Consider the following 14,106-nt stretch of genomic DNA (forward strand, 5'->3'; position numbering starts at 1 on the left):
CTACAACATGGATAAACCTGGAAACATCAAGTGAAATGAGTCAGTCACAAAAAGACGAGTACTGTAAAATTTCATCTGTATGCAGTGCTCAAAGGAATCAAGTCCGAGGGACAAACAATGGTGGCTGGCAGGGACTGGAGGAAGGGGGAATGGAAGGGATTATCTAGCAGGTGCAGTTTCATTTTGATAATTATGAGAAAGGTTCTGAAGATGGGAACCAGTGACACGTGGCTGCACAACACTGTGTAAATAATGCCACTGAAGTGGATTTCAATGAGTGGACATTTTGTCTGGTAGTTACATGCCGGTTAGGACATCTGTGTATTGTACTGGAATCCTTGGGTTTGATATCTGCCTCCAGTTTCTGACTCCAGGCTCAAATTAGGTTCTGGCCACTGATGCGGGAGACGTGGATTGAGCTCCAGGCTCCAGGCCTCAGCTCAGCTCTGGCCCATTCACTGCAGGTATTTGGAGAGTGAACCCGTGGATGGGAACTATGTTTATCTCTCCGTCTTCCAAATAAAACAATAAATAAAAAAATTCAAAGCCTAAAATGGCAAATTGTATATTATATACATATCTTTTTTTATATATATTATATATATCTTACTATGATTAAAACTAAACAGCCAATCAACTTTAAAAAGAAAAACGAATCATTAAGAAAATGAAGACATGATGCAGCCACTTTAGAAAACAGTTTGGGGTGAGTACACCAAGGGGTGAAGTCTCCGTGACTGGGCAGGTCTGAGGCCCACCTGCCGCCCTCTTTGGGTGGTGAATGGGATTGGGGAGGGGTGTGACCTTGGGCCTGGGGGTTTAACTTCCAGCAGCCTCCCGGCTGTGGGTGGGTCTCAGGACGGGGCGTCTCATGCCTGGATCCCAGACGCCAGCCATCACGTGCACATGGTGAGCTGTCCCTGGGCGGCCAGTGTGCCATTTGGTGCCACGCTCCACCTGCTGGCCGCCCGGCCTGGACCTCTGGAGTTTTGGTTCTTTGAATCGCTGCTTAGGTAGCTACAGGTTGAACCTACTGTGCTTCTGGGATGTGAATCAATCCTAAAGATTCCCAATGACAGTAACTCTTCCTTTGAAGAACTTGTAATCACTGAACAATGCTGAGCACCGAACACCAGTCCATGCAAAAGCTATGGCTCAGGGCTTGTCCAGCAGAATAATATCCTGTTACCTGACATGATGATGGATCAGGAGAAGGGTCACATTATGCAGGGCCATTACATTAACCAGCACTCGAGAACCATACCCAGGGGTAGATTCTGTGGAGGATTTGTGGGCCAAACCCTGCAGAAATTCTAGCCCCACTGGTTAGCTCAAGAGTTCGGGTGGTGATGGACTAAGCTAGGTGTGACCAAGGAGCCTGCCATCAATCACAGGTAAAGGAACCAACAACAGTCTGGACTGGTCAAGGCAGCAGAACGCAAATGTGCATCCTGAATAGGGTGTGGGGTGGGCCGGGCTGCAACGTTCACCAGCTCATACAAGGCCAAATGGAAGCCCAGACTTTGCCAGAACCTGGCCTAAACCCAATGGCATATGTGAGAACTGAGTCTGGGAGTGGATTAAGTGGAGGAACTTGGGAAACTCCTCTTGCAAGGCATAGCTCCCGCTGGTGAATATATGGTGCAGATCTGGGGGTCGAACAAGCTGGGCATAGTAGCTCCAACGGCTGGCCAATGTGTGAATTGGTAATGGAACAGGGTGGACGGGGCAGGACTGAGCAAATCTTAGTCCACAAGTGAAACTAGAGACCAGGATGGAGCACAGGTCATGCTGAGCTAGGCTCTTGCACCTACTGGTCTGTGGGAGCCAGGAACACTAAGCCATAGTGTCTAAGGCGGAGATCAGGACAGGTGAGGAGCTGAGCCAAGCTGAGTCAGAGCAACCACTGGCAGGCGCGTGATCTACGGCTGGGAACAGGCCCAGTTGGGGAGCTAAGGGGACAACCCTAGCTGGGTTGAGGTTCCCACCAAGGGGTGTGAGCGCTGGAATGGGGCCTGCGTTCTGATCAGGATACAGTTGTAGTCTCCCTTGGCACAAGTGTGGACTGGGATTGGATGCACTGAGCCGGGCCAGACTCCAAAACCGTCTGGTGTCCTGTAGGACCAGGGGAGATGTGGGATGGACTAGGCAAGGTCTCAACCCCTATAGAGCCATGTGTGAGCTGTATGTGGGTATGGACGAGCTGTGGCTGGGCTGAAACATCCAATAGCAAGGACCAGTTTGGGTTGAAGGCCAGTCAGGAAAAGCCTCTGTTCTTGCTAGGACAGGAGGTGAACTGAGTAGGGCTGGCTCATGAACCCCCTGGTATAAGCAAAATCTGGCATTGGGAGAGGTTCTGATGGAGGAGCCTGGGCAACTCCTCTGGCAGGACACAGACCCGACAGGTAAGTGCAAGAAACATGATAGGAAACAGTCCAGAACAGGCCATGGAAAGTTACCCACTGGCATACATTTGGCATGGGTCAGGAGCAGACCAGGCTGAATCAGTTCAAGTCATCCACTGGCAAATCCGAGCACCAGAACAGTATGGATCGAGCCAGGTTCGGTCGTAACAAAAACCAGTGCACAATATGGAATGCCAAGGTGAGGATGCCTATACCAGATGTGACCGCAGCGCCCAACCAGCACGCACGAGAACTAGCAATGGAGGGGGCGGAGCCGGCAGGAGAATAAGGGGTGGTTCCCCTACTGGACAGCTACTCCCACTGGAGAGCATGAGCTGGGATGGGGACAGACCAGACTAAGCAGGGCTACAACACCTGTGCGCCTCATGTGGACTAGATTAGGGGAAAGCCAGGCTGAGCTGATTATTCCTATTGGTGCAAACAAAATTAGAGTGGGCGAGGGTTGTTTGGGCTTAGCCACAGCATCAGCTGGCAGAAGCTGGCACTGGGGTCTAATTCTGTCAAGTCAAACCACAGAACTACCTGGAGAGTGCATAATCTGGGAGTGGGAGAGGCCTGGGAGGGAAATAGTGGGCTCCTCCCTCTTGGGTTACCACTCCCACAGGAGGGCATGAAAACTAGGACAGGGGCTGGGGTGGCTAGACAGTGAGGCACCCAACAGCATCTGTGTGGGTTGCATAGTGGAGCTGGTTAGATGGAACAAAGCTTCAATACCCATCGACATGTACAAGAACTGAATGGGGTGTGGGACGGACTGGACTACTGCTACACATACTGGCAAACCAGGGTAGGGGGTGGGCCTGGTGGGGGTTATTGTGGGTCGCTCCAAATAGGCTGCAGCTCCCACTAGTTTATGTGAGGGCCGAGTGTGTGCTGGGCAGAACCAGGCTGGACTGCAACACCCATTGGTTCCAGTGGAAGTTTGGGGCTGAAAACAGAACCGACCCAGCAGTTGCAACCACCAGCTGATCAGGGTGATGGACTGTGCCGGGCCCTGTACTTGCTAGTACATACAAGAATCTGGTCTGAGAACAACTCAAAGTTTCTTTGGAGATCTCCCCAATCGAAATGCTGGACTCAGAACCTTAACCAAGAAAAGACAGAAGACAGAACAGGTCAATCAACCATCTCAGCTATATGTTGGCAGCAAAATACTGGGCAAGCGCAGATTCTATGATGGACTATGTCAATCAGTGGATTCTTCAAAGACCTCATCGTGCTTGGAGTGGTGAGACTGGTAGCAATTCATAACCGGTGAACCATCAAAACCACTTAAGCAAGAACCTCGGAACATGCCCTACATCCAGGACCTGGGGTGGGTGGGAAACTGGGTGGGCCTTCTCCCTTAATATCCCCCTTTAAACATGAAGGAAACAATATGAAAATAATAGTCTTATGCACTTTCCTATAGCCCTTGAACCTTTTTACCCTAATTAACTATGTAAAGATTGTCAAAAATATAGTAAAAAAAGGAAAAAAATATATCAAAAATTAAAAATAAGAATGACCAAAAAAAAAAAAAGAAAAGAAAAGAAAACAGTTTGGTAGTTCCTCAGAATGTTCAATCGCGAGTTCTCATATGACCCAGCCACTTCACTGCACCTGTTCCCAAGAGAACTTCAAGGATATATCCACCCAAAAGCCTCTACACAAATGTACCTAGCAAGCAACTAGAAATTGATGAATGGATAAGCACAGTATGATCCACACATCCAACAGATTACTGAACCAAAAAAGGAACACAAAGAAATCTTGAAAACATTACGTTAAGTGAGAAAAGCCAGACAAAGAGCCACACACTACATGTTCACATTTACATGAAACCTCCAGGACAGGGAAAGCCATGGCAAGGACTGGATGAAGAAGGTTGGCCATGGGATTGCCTGCTAAAGGGTATGGGGTTTGTTTGGGGCCTTATGCAAATGTTCTCTAGGACAGGGGTGATAGCAATATGATACATGAGTATAATATAAATCACTGTGTATGACTTGTTTTTTAAACATTTGAGGGCAGTGGCGAGAGCATGTTGGGTTGCACATGGCGCAGGGAGCCATCATGGGGAAGGTGCTGGCTGTCTGGTTGCTGCCCGTGTCAGCGCCAGCACTGTGGGGCTGCCTTCACTGCCGGGCTTCCCTTGTGTGCTGGGGCCAGCCCAGGCCCAGGCGTTAAGCAGCTAGCCTGCCAGCGCCGACATGGGGGTCTGCCCAACCCCGACACTTTCGAGGAGTGCAAGGAGCTGTTTCCCATTCAGATGGAAGGGGTCAAGCTCACGGGTCCACAAGGGTTTGTAACCACTTCCAGGTCAACAACACAGTCACCCTCAGCACAATCGGGGAGTCTAACTACCACTCTGGGGTCAGGTACGTGGGGACGGAGGCATTCCCTGTGCTGGTGAGGGACATGGACAACAGTGGCAGCCTCAACACCCAGGTCATCCATCAGCTGGGCCCCAGGCTCAGGTCCAAGGTAGCCATCCAGACCCAGCAGTCGAAATTTGTGAACTGGGCCTGGTGGGGCATGGCCTAGCAGCTAAAGTCCTCGCCCTGAACACGCCAGGATCCCATATGGGCACCGGTTCTAATCCCGGCAGCTCTACTTCCCATCCAGCTCCCTGCTGTGGCCTGGGAAAGCAGTCAAGGACAGCCCAAAGCCTTGGGATCCTGCACCCTCATGGGAGACCTGGAGGAGGTTCCCGGCTCCTGGCTTCGGATCGGCGCAGCACTGGCCATTGCAGTCATTTGGGGAATGAATCATTGGACGGAAAATCTTCCTCTCTGTCTCTCCTCCTCTCTGTATGTCCGCCTTTCCAATGAAAATAAATAAATCTTTAAAAAAAAAAAAAAGAAATTTGTGAACTGGCAGGTAGACGGGGAATACCAGGGATCTGACTTCATCACAGCCATGACCTTGGATAACCTTGATATGTTGGTGGACTCAGGAATCCTCATGGCCAACTACCTGTAGAGCATCATGCTGAGCCTGGCCCTGGGCAAAGAACTGGTCTACCACCGGCAGCCTGGGGAAGAGGGCATCAGCATGTCCCCAGCTGGTAAATACACACTGAACTGGTTGGTGACGGTCACACTGGGCCAGGCAGGCAGGCACACAACATACTACTACAAAGCCAGCGAGCAGGTTCTGGTGGGTATGGAGTTTGAGGCCAGCACATGGCTGCAGGACACCAGTGTTTCCTTCAGGTACCAGCTGGATCTGTCCAAGGTCAATCTGCTCTTCCAAGGCTTCATAGACAACAACTGGCACGTGAGCACCACGCTGGAGAAGAAGCTTCTGCCGCTGCCCCTGACACTGGCCCTTGGTGCCTCCCTGAACTACTGCAAGAACAAGTTCCAATGGGGCTTTAGCCTCACCATTGGCTGAGGGCCCAGGACCCTGCTTCTGCCCCCTCCCTTCCCGCCCTCCTGGGGTCGGGGGCAGAGGCAAGGAGGGGGCCCATGACCCCAGGCCAGCAGCTGAAGAGGGGACTTTGTGACTGGGAGCTGTGTCAGGGGTCTGAGCATGGGGCAATGTGCCCAGTGGGCCTGGGGTCCCAGAGGGGATTCCGGAGGCGAGTGCTGGAGGAACAGGCGGCCTGGCCACCATCTGAGAGAGCAGCATGCTAGCTACCACAGTGTCCCTTGAAGATCCTGGCTGGGCCACCCCAGGAGGCAGCAAGAGGAGCTTTTCCCGTCCCTCATGAGTCCTCTCTGCCCATCCTCCTGGCTATCCCTCGGTATAAGTCATGTTTATAAATTATGGAAGAATCGGGACATTTTACAGAAAAACAAATCAAAAACCATACATGGGGAAAAAGATGTATTTGAGAAGCAGAACAGAAAACAGAGAGAGAGTGAGAGAGAGATAAAAAGAGAGCTCTTTCCAACCACTGATCCACTCCTCAAAGTGCTGCCAACAGTCAGGTTCGGGTCAGGCCAGGCTAAGGCCAAGGGCCAGGCACTTTATCCAGGTCTACCACATGGATGACAGGGGCCCAAGCACTTGGATCATCCTCTGTTGCTTTTCCAGACCACTGGCAGGGAACAGGATCGGGAGAGGAGCATCAGGGACTCAACCTGGAGCTCCAGTATAGGATGCCAACATCGCAATTGACAGCTTAATCCACTGTGCCACGATGCCAGTCCTCTGAAGTGCCCAGTTTAAAACGGTGGCTTTTATGTTACGTGAAGTACATCTCAACTTTCAAATGATACAAAATCACATAGACTATAAAACAGTTCACTTTCTGCCAGTGGCTCAGTGACGCAGAAGCTTGTCCCTGCCTATGTTCTCACAAGGCTGCCTGTTTGTCACCCGCCCTTCATCTCCCCCAGAGGACTTCCAGTCTTTGACCCTTGGGCGAGGCCTGGCCACTGCCTGCCTGGCCCTGCTTTTCCTGGCGGGTTCTACGCCACATACTCAGACCCATCTGAGAGCAGCTGGAGGCCGAGCCACCAGCCCCACCAGTCACCCCAGCTGAGCTGCCCAATGACCAGGGCTGCGGTTTACAGACCTGTGTCAACTGAGGGATACAGTTTCACACGGGAACTTAAATATAGCTCAGGAGTGGAGGATGGTAGAGGAGTGGTGCATGCTGTGAGGGAGCCTACAGGAAGTGATCCTCCCCACAGCTTAGGGGGTCTCTGCAAGGGCTCCTGAGTTCTGGGATCACCAGAGAACAGGCACGATCCAGGCAGGCCGGCCCCACAGGAACATCACCCGATGGGAATCAGCCTGCTTTTAGGCATTAATTCCTGGCCCAATCTGTGTGCTGGCTGAAGTGGACCAGAAAAACCTGACATGCCAGCTCTCACTCTGGAAGAGGCTCCCACGGGCCTTCTCCTGGCCTGCTGCTGCTAGGGACCCCTTTAAAGCTATAAGAAGTGAAGGAGAGGCCTGGCTTTGCTCCCCACAGAATACCCAAGCTTCAGTTGTCTCCCATGCTCCAAGCTGCTTTTCCGGGATGGAATCTGAGCTATGGATCTGAAGGTGCACAGGACAGCTTTCCAAGTGCACCCCACTGTGCTCTCAGGCCCTCACCCGCTACCCAGGGAGGCCCCAAGGAGCCAGGCAGCAGTGGTCACACAGGTGTCAGCAGGTACAATGGACGCACAAGCCAATGAGATAAAGGACATAGAACATCCCTGAGAGGACCCCAGAGAGAGCAGGCTCACAGAACATTCTAAAATAACTTTAAAAGCACCCCCATAGAAGGAACAAGGCCATTCGGTGGAAACTGAGTGTCAGCTCCACAGTCTACAGATGTTTCCCCAACTCCTATAATCCAGGCCCTGGGGCATCTGATTAACAGTGATATCCTTCACTGTTTGTTACTGGCAGGCTAAACAGCTGAAGGCAGCAAGCCCTCCTCTAACCCAGGCCCCACCCTCTCCTGAGCTCATCGCCAAAGGCCAGAGTCTCAGCAAAGTGCAGGAGGAGGAATGGGGCCAGGGGCTACTGACATTCCTCAGGCTGGCCAAATCACCACACCATTCCCCTCCCAAGGCCCAGGGAGGGACTGACCCTTCCATTACAAACAGTAGTCACTGGGACTTCTCCTGTAGGTTCTCAAAGCACATCATTGCACTAAGGTGAATACTCACTCAAACCAGCACTCAGATGCAAAGATGGAGGCAAGTCCTGAAAGTTGCAGCAGTACTGAGGGTCCACAGATTCACTAATACAGCAGTCAGCATTCAACAAATACCTCCCCGTGCCTCCAGCTCATTTAATCCAGGGAAGTGCAGGGATATCCCTAGAGTGATAAACTGGCTTGCTCAAGGCTATTGAGCTAGAAACTGGCAGGGCCAGAATTTAGTTCTACACAATCAAGCTCTCAGCCTAAAAAAGTTCTAATTCTGGGGCAGGCATCTGCCACAGGGGCTAAGACTCGCCTCGAGACACCCACAGGCCCATATCGGGATCCCTGGGATCCTGTCCTACCTCTGCTTCCAATACTAGCTTACTGTCCCTGTGTCTCAAGAGAGGCAGTGATGGATCCGGCACACGCACAGGAGACCTGGACTGAGACCTGGCTACTGCAGTCATTTAGGGAATGAACCAGCAAAAGGCAGGTCAATCTCTCCCCCTCTAAAACAAATATCACAAAACAACCACTCCCCTATCCCTCCATTCCTTCCTCCCTCCCTCCCTCGCACTCTCCCAAGCCCCTGCTTACTACCACTAAAAAGATAATGTGCTTACTGTCAGAGACCATGGTGAGTTGCAACCACAGAGTACCATATAGCCCTTCCTCCGCTCCAGGGGGAGTTGCATTCCCTCCCCAGAACCCAAAGACATGAGCAGCATGGCTGTCCCTTATTCCTGCTCCCGTACGCGCTGCCAGCTTCTGCCAACTGAAGCTCCAGGATCCTCTGGTGGTACAGTTAGCCGGACGAAGGGCCAGTAAGGAAGACAGGTGGGCACAGTCCCCAGGGACCAGCCAAGGTCATTGCTGAACCACCTCTGCCTACCTCTTCTGATTCCCAAAGCTACCCCTGCCCTCAGGCCAGGAAATGGAACAGAAGTAAGAGAGGCCCCTCTAAAAATACCCCAGGCATGGTCAGACACAAAGCTCCACAGGTACCAAGAGTCCTGACTGTTGCTCTGCTCTGCCCGTGAGTCCATGGATACACACCTGCACATGTTCACAAGCCCCTGGAAATTCCAAGCTAGGCTGCCATTGTCAGGAGGAGCAGTCACTGAAGTGAGAGGGACAGGGACTCAACAGGGTTTAAACTTTAGACCTGCCACCTGCTAACCTAGTGTGGTTGGTGGTGAGCTGAGTGGCCTCTGATTGTAGACCTCCTCTATAAAATGGCAATACCAAGGCCCACACCTAGCAGGCTAGAGGGAGGGGAGACAGGAACTGCTTCTGACTGTAGACCTGCTCTATCAGTGGCCTAAGGCCTGGCCTGAAGGAGCAGCAGAGCACAGCTAGTCTGCCAGATGTGCACATCTGGCAGGCTTCTCCTCCTCCTTTACCTTCACCAGGCTGAAAGCTGCTGATTAATCCCTTACAGCAGAGAATGTTCTCTCTCTCTCTCTCTCTCTCTCTTTTTTCCTCTTACAAATCCCTCCCTCCCTATATGCCTAGCTGCCATTTGGTTGGCCAGTTCCTGGCAGTTCTAGGAGCTACTTGCTGTCTGGGAGCAAAGCCAGGGAGCCATGAAGCATGACTATTCTCAGGGCCTCCTCTGCCCACTGGCCTGGAAGGAATGGCCCCAGAGGCCTGCCAAAGGGTGCTTCTGTCCAGTCACCAGCCAGACACTCAGCTGCTTTCTGCAGTCACTACCAGTCTGGCCAGCCTAGCAGGTGTGTTCCAAACTGAAACAACTGGATGCAGCCAGTCATCCCTTCCTTGGAGGCCCTGCTCCACTGTGATCAAAGACCTTAACTGGGCCTTAACTGCTTGCTTTCAACCACAGCTCTGCTACTTACTAGCACTTCTAACCAGTCAGAGCCCCAGTATTCTTGTCTGTCAATGCAATACAATTCCTACCTCCTGGGACCACAGTGTGGATTAAACAAAGCGATGGACTAACACAGAGCATGCAACACTGGGAGCCACTCTACGCAGATACTTGCTGGGTATCTGCTAGCTCTGTGACAGAAAGGGCAAAGCCCAGAATACAAGTGATAGCAGCATAATCACTGTGCAAGGCCACTCAGGCTGGCACCTGACTGTGGGAGATCACCCCTGGATCTCTGCCTGCTACCTGGTGGGTGTGACTCACAGTTTACTTGCCCATGACCTGAGGTGCAGTTTCCAGCCCTGCCTGTGGAACATGACCTCTGACATGACTGGAGGGTCTAGGGGAATAGACATGCCTCCTAGTGCATTACCGTGCCACTGTTGGGTAGGGGGACTGTTGGGAGATGCCCTCCAGCACTCCCCTTCCCTAGCCTTTATAAGCTTGTAACTTGTGCACAACAAAAGGAGATTCTCCCACCAGATCATCCCTGGTGGTTCTTGCCTCATTCCTCAGTGGCCTTGGGGCCTGCAGGCAAGAAAAACTCAAGACCTGACAAGTGCTTGATGAGCACCTCTGTGCGGAGCAGGTGAAGAAGCTCTCAAGGGCCAGTTCCTAGGGAGATGGTCTTTGACCATGTCTAATGAACTCCAGCAAGACCAAAGATGTGACTATGGGCTATAGGTCTCTATAAAAAGGAGAAAGCAAGGTGGGAGGAGTCAGACTTCAGTCCACAGAGCAAGCAACATAGAGTAGGAGCTTCAGGCATGCTGCAACCAGCTTCAGAAAGGTGCTCTCCTGGATTACATGCTCACAGTGGGAGTACTGTGGTATAGTATGTATGTACAGTATGGTAAGCCACTGCCACTGCCTGCACTGTCAGCATCCTACACAGTTCCAGAAGTTTCACTTCCATTCCAGCTCTTGGTTATTTTGCCTGGAAAAGCAGCAGAAGATGGTCCAAGTACTTGGACCTCTGCACCCACATGGGAGACCTGGAAGCAGCTCCTGGCTCCTGGACTCAGCCTGGCCCAGCCCTGGCTGTTGTAGCCATTTGAAGAGTGAACCTACAGATGGAAGAGCTCTCTCTTTTTCTCTTTTTTTCCTCTCTATCTCATTCTGTTTCTCCTTCATTCTCTGTAACTCTGCCTTTCAAATAAATATTTCTTAAAAAAAATAATAACTGCTTCTAGGCCTTTTGGCTAAGATCAAGTGTAAAAAAATAATGGTCCAGTGCCAGTGTTATGGCACAGACAGTTAAGCTGCCACATACAACACTGGCCTCATGAGCAGCAGGTTGAGACTCAGCTGCTTCACTTTTGAGTTAGCTGCCTGCTAATGTGCCTGGGAAGGCAGCAGCAGATGATCTAAGTACCTGGGCTCTTGCCACTGACATGGGAGACTTGGAAGTAGTTCCTGGCTCCCAGTTTCAGCTTTACCTGGCCATTTCTAGATAGTGAACCAACAAATGAAAGATCTCTCGCCCCCTCTGTAGCTGCCACCCAAGTAAACTTAAAAAAAAAAAAAAGGAAGGGAAGGAGAAAGGAAAAGAAAAAGAAAGGAAAGGAAAGAAGAGATGGTCTTGGCAGTGAGGAGAAGGCAAGGCTACCATAGGCTTGCAAAGGACAGAGACAGGTTTTGGGTTAGATGCAGACAGGCCTACAGGGTCAGGGAATGGGCCACAAAACATGGACAAGAAAGGAAAATACTAAGTCACGTGTTACACATCCACAGCAGTGTCAAGCGAAAAAAAAATCACAGGGATTACATACTGCAACAGAAATAAACAGGGTGCAAGAACTGATAATAACCAGAAACAAAAATGCTACAATGTTGATTATATGCATTCTGTACCGTGAAAGTTTACTTCCCTAGTAATTTGGGAGATAGAAATTATTAGCTAACTTGTTCATGAACAAAGATTGTTTTACTTATCAAGGACAAGACAGCCAGTTTTGATCCCACTATTTAAAGCAGGTGCTAGGCAGTTGCCCAGGAACATACAGCATCAGGGATATAGACACAGAGGGTTTAATTATCCGTTCCAAAGGAAACCGTAGGGTTTACCACGGACTACTGAGGTTTGAAAAAGGTTCAAGAATACTACAGCTGTATGATCTCTACCCAGGGATGGTGATTTTTCTTTTTATAATTTTTCAACTGATTTCATTTATTTGAAGGGCATAGAGATAGAAAGAAAAGCCCTCCATTTGCTGGTTTATCCATCAAATGCTTGCAACAGTTGGGGCTGGACAAGCTAAATCTCCCATGTGGGTGGGAAGGCTTTGATATCGCCTGCTGCCTTCCAGAAAGTGCATCAGTAGGAAGCTGGAGTAAGAGCAGATCCATCACTCAACCCCAGGCACTATGACATGGGGTGGTTCTCCTAACTGGAACCTTTAAGATTATGCCAATTATGATCATGCCAACCTACTTTTTTTCCTTTTAATTTTTACAAATGTATTTGTATGTGGGACCACCCAGAACTGTGGCATAGGAAGTAAGGCTGCTAGCTGCAACGCCAGTATCTCACATGGCTGCTGGTTCAGTCCAGGCTGCTTCACTTCTGATCTAGCTCACTGCTAGCGCACCTGGGAAAGCAGCAAAGGATGACCCAAGGGCTTGGGCCTCTGCATCCATGTGGGAGACTCATAAGAAGTTCCTGGCTCATGGCTATGGCCTGGCCCAGTCCCAATCACTGCAGCTATTTAGGGAGTGAACTGGTGGATGGAAGATTCTCTGTAATTCTGACTTTCAAATCTATCAACATATGGCTTATTTTATTTATTCAGAGACAGGAGGCTACCTGCCACTTCCGATGGCTTGGACTGACAATGTCTCCCTGTTGTGAGGTGGCAGATGAGGGACACAGAGAAGTCAAGAAGGCTGCTGAGGATGGGGGCAGGCAGCAGGAAGGGGCCAAACACCAAGGGCAGGAAAAGGTTTCCTGGATTTCAGGGCCAACTCGTCTCCCACTTCATGTCCCCACCCACCGCCTTTGTCCAGCCTCACTGGCCACCTCCTCACACACACACCAGCTGGCTCTACCTCAGGGCCTTCGTACTGCCACTCCCAGTCTTACAAGAGTTCAACCTAGGACTTTTCAGATTTACAAGCATTTGAAAGCAACACACACGGAGGAGACACAGGCCCCGGGGTGTTGGATTTGGTTTTGTTTGTGCATGATGATGCTGGGCACCAGTCATAAGCACACTCTGGAACAACTAACGTTTGACAGTGTGCTGTGTGGCTATGCCATGAGGTCTGCAGGTCAGAGGGACTATGAGCATTTTCTTGTTTTCTTTTTTTTTAACTAATCTTGGGCCCAGCACAATAGCTCCCAATTGGCTAATCCTCTCCTCACAAACGCCAGATCCTACATTGGCACCAGTTCATGTCCCGGCACCCCACTTCCCATCCTGCTCCCTGCTTGTGGCCTGGGAAATCAGTGGAGGATTGCCCAAAGCCTTGGGACCCTGCACTCATGTTGGAGACCAGGAAGAAACTCCTGGCTCTTGGCTTCAGACTGGCTCGGCTTCAGACTGGCTCGGCTCCAGCCGTTACAGCCATTTGGGGAGTGAACTAGCAGATGGAAGATCTTTCCAGTTACTAGAAAGGCAGATTTACAGAGAGGAAGAGAGACAGAAAGATCCTCCAGGACTCCCATGTGGGTGCAGGATCCCAGGAACTTGGCCCATTCCCCGCTGCTTTTCCAGGCTACAAGCAGGGAGCTAGACTGGAAATAAAGCAGTTCGGACACTAATTGGCATCCATAGGGGATGCCAGTGATACAAGTAGAAAATTAGCTTGCAGTGCCACCGTGCCAAACCCAACTATGGGCATTTTCAATCTTTGATGCTTTCAACTTGCAATGAGCTCATCAGGATAAAATGTCATCGTAGGGGCCCAGGGCATCTGTTTGCTTTTCTTGCACCCGCATGGGTCTTCTCACAGTGCTCAGCCTTCTCTTGCAGCTTACTACCTCCTTAGGGAGGCCTTCCTGGGCCCAAACCCATTTCCTGCCTATTTCACTACTTAGTATTCATTGATCATCATCCAATGTGCTGCTGACTTCATTCTGCCTCCACCCCCTCCCTCCTCCTCCCAGCCACCACTAGGGGAATTTTTTTTCTTTGTTTTGCCCTCCTCCCCTGTGCCTAGGAACAGTGCCCAGCATCTAGGAGGTACTCAATAAATACCTGCTGAAGCAATGA

The 14,106-nt window shown here is 50.7% G+C and overlaps 1 protein-coding gene and 1 pseudogene across 3 annotated transcripts in view; one reads left to right on the forward strand and one right to left on the reverse strand.

The window, feature by feature from the left end:
• The window catches only part of PPARD (peroxisome proliferator activated receptor delta), an 87,394-nt gene that overhangs the window by 60,582 nt on the left and 12,706 nt on the right, over positions 1-14,106 (reverse strand). The gene's annotated exons all lie outside the window — the stretch shown is intronic.
• On the forward strand, positions 4,464-5,804 carry LOC101519539 (mitochondrial import receptor subunit TOM40 homolog; annotated as a pseudogene).

This window comes from Ochotona princeps, chromosome 1 (assembly GCF_030435755.1).
Source record: "Ochotona princeps isolate mOchPri1 chromosome 1, mOchPri1.hap1, whole genome shotgun sequence".
Taxonomy (NCBI): Eukaryota; Metazoa; Chordata; class Mammalia; order Lagomorpha; family Ochotonidae; genus Ochotona; species Ochotona princeps.